Source organism: Cannabis sativa, chromosome X (assembly GCF_029168945.1).
Source record: "Cannabis sativa cultivar Pink pepper isolate KNU-18-1 chromosome X, ASM2916894v1, whole genome shotgun sequence".
NCBI classification, from domain to species: domain Eukaryota; kingdom Viridiplantae; phylum Streptophyta; class Magnoliopsida; order Rosales; family Cannabaceae; genus Cannabis; species Cannabis sativa.
The window spans coordinates 36,244,041-36,252,805 of NC_083610.1; positions in this window are offsets into that span (position 1 = coordinate 36,244,041).

Below are 8,765 nucleotides of genomic sequence, written 5' to 3' on the forward strand. Positions count from 1 at the left end.
AAAGAACTCCACAGTTAAGCATGCTTGGCCTGGAGCAATTTCAGGATGGGTGACCTCCTGGGAAGTTTTCCCAGGAAGTGTGCGAGTGAGGACAAAGCACGTTGGAAACACTCGTGTTGGTCTGTAGGGTTAGTCATCAATCCAGGAAGCAGCCAGAGTGTCGTACTCGTGTACAAGAGCCATTCATTCCGTGGGTGTAAGGACCCAATGGAGGCTTGAAGCGGGGACGTTACAAATACACACACAAGTTTCTCTTTTTTTTTTCCACATAAAATCACACCAAACATAGTATTTATTCAATTACTAAAATCATATCATGAGATTAAGGATTAGTAGCAAGTAAGTGTAATATAAACACCACAAATTAGTCACACATGAGCATTGTGGGACAAACACGTACACACACAAACGCACAAGTGGGGATGCATATTTTCCCATGGAATGGGGCCCGCGGGGACCCCCTAATGGGACAAAAATTTCCCATCTAAATGGGGAACGGGGTGGGGATGGGGATCAATTTTTGTTCCCGAATATTAAATGGGGTGGGGACGGGGATGAAACTCTCCGCCCCGATGATGACCCGTTTAATATATTTTTCTAGTATGTCAGTATCATTTTTATAAATTTTTAAGTTGTGTTTTGGATGATAATTAATATATTGAATAATAAATAACATGTAATATTTAATTTTCATGCAGTTTAATATTTTTAATATAAATTTTATTTTTATGTTAGGAGATGTGCTCGCCCCATCCTCGATGGAAAATATGCGGGAATGGGGCGGGGATGAAGATTAAAATCCTTAACAGGGATGGAGACAGGGGAGCACTCCCCACTAATTCTCCGTCCCGTGTGCATTCTTACTTTTTTTTTTTTAAAAAAAACCACACACTACAAGAAAATCAACTTTTTCCGGTGCAGTTCATGAACTGCGCTAGCAAAAGTTGACTTTTACCAGTACAAGTTTGATGTTTCACCGACAAAGATTTGTAATTTTTTTCCCCAAATTCAGCTCGAGGAACAGCTTTACTGGCGAGGTCATTCGCTGACAAAAGTGCTAGAAACCAAGCATCGAAAGGTGTGAAACTTTGGCAATTTATTTTACTTTTGTTGGCGAATAAATGCGCCGGCAAAAGTCCTGAAAATTTTTGCGGTTGAATTCCCACATAGTAAAAACATGGTAAAAAAATTAGATAGAAAAAGTTTTGCCAACGCACTTTAGCTCGCCAGCAAAACTTTTTACCATAAATGAAACGATGCATTTCATTTAATTTTTTTAGAAAAAAACCTTTGCTTGCGAGCTTAACTTCGCTGACAAAAGTCTTGCTGAATATAACCACGAAGACACCCCATTTTCCCCATTTTCTTTCTTCTTCTTTCTTCTATCTTCTTCTCCACCCATCTCCGCCCATCTCTACTCATTTTCTCCCATATTTCTTATTCCAAAAATATCTATTCACCAGCACCACTCTCATCTCTCCCTCTCCATTTTTTTCTTAAAAAAAAATTCAGCCCCTCGTCGGAGTGCCGCTGGAATCACCTTCTACACCTAGGTAATTTTAATTGGAAAATTTGACTTAACATGCATATATTAGGTGAAAAATAAAAATTTAAACCAAAGTTAACCCATATTGGTAGAATAGGTATACTTTATGTTTCTCCTCCCAAAATACTCTTCCATACACTCAAACCTATTCCTCCTCTTTCCTTTCTCCTTTTCTCTTGACTAACTTCACAAATCACATTTTCTATCATTCCCCCTAACCAAGTTACATTAAAATATTGCATAAAGTAAGGATTTTAATTACTCCAACCTACTCCAAGCTCACATCTAAGGTGCATTGGTGGTGGGATTTTTTTTAGAGGAAGCAGGAGCACCATTACAGATTTTTCTTGATTATTATTGTTGTTGATTGTTATATTTATTTTATAATATTGTTTTGATGTCCAATACGTTGGTTTTTTCCATTTTATGCTATTTTTTGTGTGAAAATGGTTATTCTTCAAGTTTTCTGCATTTTTTTTTGTTTTTAATTTTTTTCGTTTAATCTAATGGTGCCCAATAGAGATTCGATGGTGGTCCGATGGTTAGTTCAGATTCGAGGTTAGGGATGATATCTATATAGGTCTAATGGTGTGTCTGATATGGGCATGATGGTTTAGATGGTCCGATATATGACCGATGGTCGGTCTGATGTCTAATTAGAATGTGGTTTTAGTGGTCGGTATGGTGTTGTGTCTGATGGGGTCCGATGGTGTGGTCCAATTATTATTTGTTGTAATTGATTAGATGTGGTCTGATATTGGTCCGATATGGGCCCGATGGTGTCCAATGTTTGACTGATTTATGGTTTTTTTTTACGACTTTTTTTTATCACTTTTCTGTTAGACTTTTGTTCTAAATTTTTAATGTGTATGGACGACATTTTCAACTATTTTGGCGTTCGTTATGTAATGGTGTTTAGGAGCTTGAGGGTAGAGATTGGATTTATAATCGAGCTAAAATTTTGACATTCGAGATTGATATGAACGTAACTTTCTCGGGTTTGGTTGATCTTTTGTACGAAGAACTTGATATTGACAAAGTACAGTATGACTTGAAATTGGAAGTGAATTACAAGTACATGAAAGGCTTAATGTATCACCCTGAAGTCATTGTAAATGATAAGCGTCTAAGGTTATTTTTATCTATGCTTGCGAAGAAGCCAGATGAATTTACTCCCTTGTTTTTGACTTTGGTGAAGAAGAATGTCTGTATCGATCCTAGTCCCACACCTAGTACTAATAAGGATACTCGTAGCGAGGTTGGGAGTTTTAGTCTAGAAACAAATCCAGAGGTGGTGGCCGATGTGTTACTTAAATTAAACACTATGATGCTGATGGCTGACATTGTAGCACAAATGCCATTTCATGATGATTTTAGTGATGGTCCAGATTATGAATGGTATGTTGAAGGAAATGATGATGATACAATGTAATGAAAAGTAAATGGGGGACTCAAGAGGCTTTCCGGTCACTGCTTCTATAGAATTCTTGAGGTTCAAAGTCCAACAGTGGTTTGCTACGTGAAAAGAAAAGGCTGACAAGTGGACGAAGACCCTAGCACCAAAAATGGAGGAGGACTTGGCATTGCAGTTTGAGAAATCTAGGTATTTGAACATTGACATATGTGGACCTTACATGTTGAATGTCCACCCTGGAGGATCAGTTGAGACTGGTGCCGTAGTGGACTTGTAGGAACAAACTTGCACTTGCGGCTTGTTCCAAATCATGAAGTTTCCTTGTCCTCATACATGTGCTGCAGCTCAACAATAAAGTATTAACATGTACTCACTATACTCGCCATATTACACCACCGAATATTGGAGAAGCACATATGAATGCACAATTATGCTAATTTGTGACAAGAATGATTGGGAATTGGTTGATGACATATAGAGCATGACAGTTGGAGTGCCTGTTGAGAAGCAACTAGTAGGGTGACCTTATTAGTTTTCATGGTACTAAATCAGATACACAGCGGAAGGGTTTCACATTGATGATTATCATTGTACCATAGCCTAATGGATCTCTATATGTGTGTACATTAAATCAAAGCATAAAATGATAATTTTAGAATATATACCTCTTGAAAACGATCAGGGTATCCTCAAAACTTCCAATATGTTGTATCCTTAATCCAGATGGTGAGGATAATGCAACTGGAGTCACACTAGTGTCTTTAAAATCGATACACCACACACAAAGAATAGTGTGGGCTATTAGGATAAAGTGTATAATATTGTTCTTGTTAAGTTCTCAACACATGAGCAAGAACAACTGAGAGAAAAATAATTTCTTTCTTTTACTCTCTCTATTTCAAAAATAGGTGTCAGATGATTGTGTCTGATTTTTCAAATCAGGCTTCTATTTAGAGTAGTTGAAAACTCTTTAATTAAACTATATTTAATTATTTAAACAAGTAAATATCTATAACCGAATTCAATTATTGATATTTATGAGAGAATCTCTCCACTACTTGAGAGAATATCTCAACAACTTTGAAATATTTTTAACCATTTTTCAAATTCAAATATTTATTTGATTAAATTAATTAATTAATTAACTCAAAAAGACAAACCATATAGGATTAGGTGCCTACCCTTGTCTTGTTTAGGATAAGGATGATATCTTTTGTCCTGACAACTTTTTTTTCAATAAATATTGTCTTGACAAATCTTATCTTAAATTTTTTTGTCGTTTCCCCATTTAATAAATTTGAAAATTGTTTATTTTTTATAAAAATAAATAATTATTATTTTGCCAACTCAAAATAGATTTTCTGAACGATATTATACAACTCTTTATCCCTACCCTTGATAGTGTTTCAAGGTGGCGACTCAGGAACCAATGACCTATAATTTTAAGCTCCAATAAACTACATTTTTTATTGAGTCTCATCAACCAAATAATTTGTTTATTAATTCCATGATTACTCCACCAAAAATATGCAATTGAACTCTTAGTAATTATAGAATTATATTTACTGAGTTTTACTGTACTGTCCATTGATATAATTAATTCTAGTGATTAGTCCTCCATGTGTTGGTTCAAAATTAGTTTTAGTTAAATTATCATTTTACCCTTCTAATTACTTCTTTACCCTTTAGTACCATTAATTCACAAGTGGAAGTATAATTTAGATCCCATCTAAATTTGTGCATAACTTTTCAGTTCTAGAATTAACACTTAATGGTAACCAGCATTCGATCTGTTAGGAAAGTCAGGATTCTATAATTATAGATCATGTTTCCAGCCATCCACATTATTAGCTTCCCAAAACAGAATTTGTAAGGAGTATCTTCTTTGAGAAACTTTAACGAGTGAATCAAAGAAACTAATAACATGAATAGGAGTTCATGATTACTCAGGATTTAGGTCGATCTACTATTAATCATCGTTATGATATGAATTAGGTCTTTATAGTAAACGACATGTTAGATAAAGATAGTTTCATTGATATCGGTCCTTGTCATACATAACCTCTATTATATACAGTACCTTCACTTTGGTGTCATACTACACCCATAATTCGAATTGAGATGATTTGCACCAAAGAACGGGCATCAGTGAATCGTACTAGCAAAGGTGGATTAAGACACTTGTAGATTTTTTACTTTATTTGAAACTTCCTCTGTTTATAATATGTAGAAACATGGTGAGCGACAGAAGCTGGATGATTGTAAACCGACAGTCACTAAAGTTTCGTAGGAGTGTGGACGAGTTTATTGGAGTTGCTAGAATACAAATATATTCTACTGGAGTTACTCGATGTCGTGGGCATCCTGATCATCAAAATTTAAAGGATTTCATTGTTCATAGTGATGATGAAGACACTAGTGATAGTGATGATGAAAATAATGTAACCCTTAATGATGATTATGATGACTTGTAGATTTTAAAATAGTGTAATATTTTAACCCATCATTAATTATATCAAATACATATTCATTTTATTAATAAATTGATTATGATTGTAATTACTTATTTTACTATTAATAAAAATAGCTTGCATGTGTAGAATGTATGGTGTAGGTGCAAGCAACAGTAAGAAAAATAGAGTTAGAGGACAGTACAAGGGGAAAATGTGGAAGAAGAACTGGCTAAGCAGCCTGCAAGGTAGAAATTAAAATTTCAATGGCATCCATAGAATGGGGCCCTCATAGACAGCTATGGGACACAAGTTTAACAACATGGTCAAACTCTTTATTTGTAACATATTCCCATGAATAAGTTCACTTGGGAGAGCGTTGAAAAAGTAGACATTCAGACTATCTGGGACAAACTAGTAGTAACATTCAATTTTTATTGTAATACTTCAAACAAAATTATTATACAAAAAAATATATATGACTTTAATGCTTATCTTTTTTGTAGACCAAATTTGAGTTCCCACTTGAAAATCTTAAATTCGTAGACCACAGTTTGTTAGCAATGTTAAAATGGCTACGTGATTAGAGATCAGACTCGAAAAAGGTATGGAAGAAGAATATTGCTGGACTGGGAGAGGCAGAGGTGAATATGAGACGTCCAAAATGGGCGACACAGGAGATGTGGGAAGAGGTTATCGCCTACTGGAAAGACCCAAAACATCAGGTAGAAATTAAAAAATTTAAAATTGAATTTCCATCAACTAATAATTTTTTGTGGTTTTAGTTGAAAAAAAATTTATTTTGAATTACAGTCAAGAATCGAACAAAATGCAAAAAATCGAAACTAGTTGAAGATTCAAGGTGGATGGAGGTCCTAGACCATTATCGGCCACATCGTCAGCAGGGTATATAATTATAGATCTTATTGCCCAAAAATTAATAAGTTTTGAATAATATATTACTAATTTCTTTTTTTATAAAACAGTAGACTAATCCTGAGACGGGAGAATTTCCTAGTGTCGTGGCTACTTTTGAGAAGTTCTACCAGAAGAACAACAATTGATGTAATGAATTCACACAACAAAGACATGTAAGTAATTTTATATCCTTAGTCATATCGTTCTATATTTAATTTCTATTCAATTTTACCAATTTATTAATATTTTTTGTAGGCCTAAATAATTGAGATATGCAAAACTCAACTAGCGCCAAGAAATGCCCCTCATCAGTACGATGTAGATCTCACCCAGTTTCCTGCAGACCTGACTGTTAAGACATAGGTTCTTGGTGAGTGATCACGCCACCTAAGGCATTGACCCTTTGCCTAGACTTAGTGTATGGGCTAAAAGAACAACTCCCAGGGCAGGTCCCTCCAAGTAACCTACTGTCAGCGTCGAGGAATATGAGGTGTTGAAGCGAAGGGTGAAAGAGCAGGAAGCACGTAATACTTATTAGCAACAAATGATGCAAACTCATAATCAATACCTGAATATGTTTCAAGAACAATTCAGGTATTTGTTTGGTATCGTTCCTAGCTTCAACATGCTCGAGATATCTCCGATTTCATCGATATGTTCTCTTGGCACTGGACCTTCATCAGAAGCCTCCTCTCCCAGTGAAAACGACGATGACAATGATGATGCTATTGATTTATAGTGTGACTTTTATTTTTACTATTTTTTATAAACTATGACAACGACTTTTTGATTAGTTTTATAATGTTTACTTGAATTTAGTATAATTATAATGTGCAGTTGAAATTATATTATTTTATTATTATTTATGAAATTTTAGTTTTAGTTTTAATTTAAATTTAAATTATATTTATATTTTATAATATTAAAGAAATTACTTTTTTTAAAAAAAAAATTGCCGATGCACTTACATGCGATGGCAAAACCTATTAAAAGAAATTTAAAATGCAGAAATATTTTTTTCCGGCGATATTTCACGCGCTAGAAAAACTTTCTTGCAACCTCAAAAATTATTTGGAAATGTTTTTGCCGACGAGGTTACATGCGTCGACAAAACTTTTCCACGATCTAGAAAATTCCCAAGAAACGTTTTGTCGGTGACTTAGCTTGCCAGGAAAACTTTGCCAAAATTATTCAGCCGTCGCATCAATGTCGACGACGACTTTTGCGCCGGTGACTTCACACGCCGGCACAAGTGACGTTTACTGGCGAAATAATGTTATTTGCTAACGTAAACCCCTTTTCGATCGTTTATTTCCATCAACTATTGTCGGTGGAGTACCTCGCTGGTAAAACTTTCTCAGCGTTTCTAGTTAACTTTTGTCGGGGCAAAATCTCGCCGACAAAAACCAATTTTCTTGTAGTGAAAGCTCTCCAACCTGCCCAAAAAAAGGGCAAACCATGTTTAGTTAAATAGACTTTTGCTAATAAGGCCCATGGAAGTCATTGTCTATAAATAGAGCAACACCCTTATTGTAAAAAAATCTCAAATTTCAATTCTTAAGAAAAAGGGCTGTCTGTGAGAAAATTGTTACTGTTATACTCATACAACACCTTCATAATATTGAACCCTAAATTAAAATTTTTTAACATCCAAATCACATAAAAAATTATGGGCTCATCATTATGTATGATTTTTTTTTTTTAATTTAAGTGTGCCATAATCATTGCTATAAAAATATTTTATCTAGCATTTTCATGATTGTGAAACATTTTAGGATATCAGTTACTGCATTTTTGTAACATTAGTAACTTAAAACAGTTACGAAGCTTTTCTAATTACAAGTGTGTAACTTGTTAGGTAAGAATTTCACATCGGCAGCCAAAGATCTGATTTAATTACAACTTTATTTTAGTCCTTTTTAGCCATCTGGTTATACACTTGTATTCTTAGCTTTAGCAAATACTAGGCTGAACTTTGTGACACGATACAATACAACGTCACAATTCAAAAACAATAAAAACAAATTAAATAAATTTGGGTAACACATTTAATTTTTATCTCAAACTCAGGTTGATGGACACATTCAACTTGAAAAATGACACGATTATAATACACATAAGAAAGTATAAGTATTTTTAATTTGTTGTATTATGTGAAGTAAAAGAATAACTTCTAAAAAAAACCCTACAAAACACTTTTCTTTACCAAAAAAAAAATAATAATAATAATAAATTAAAAGGATTTTTTTATTTTTACATTTCAAAATAGTTTTTTTTTTTTTTTTTTTAACATTTTTACGAAATTCTACACAAAAACTCATATAGCAACTAACGGAGTAACCTAAATCGCAACTAAAATTTGTATAACTACCCACCTAGAAACCACTAGAGCAACCCAAACCGTAAATTTGAAAAAAATAATAAAAAAAAAACATAT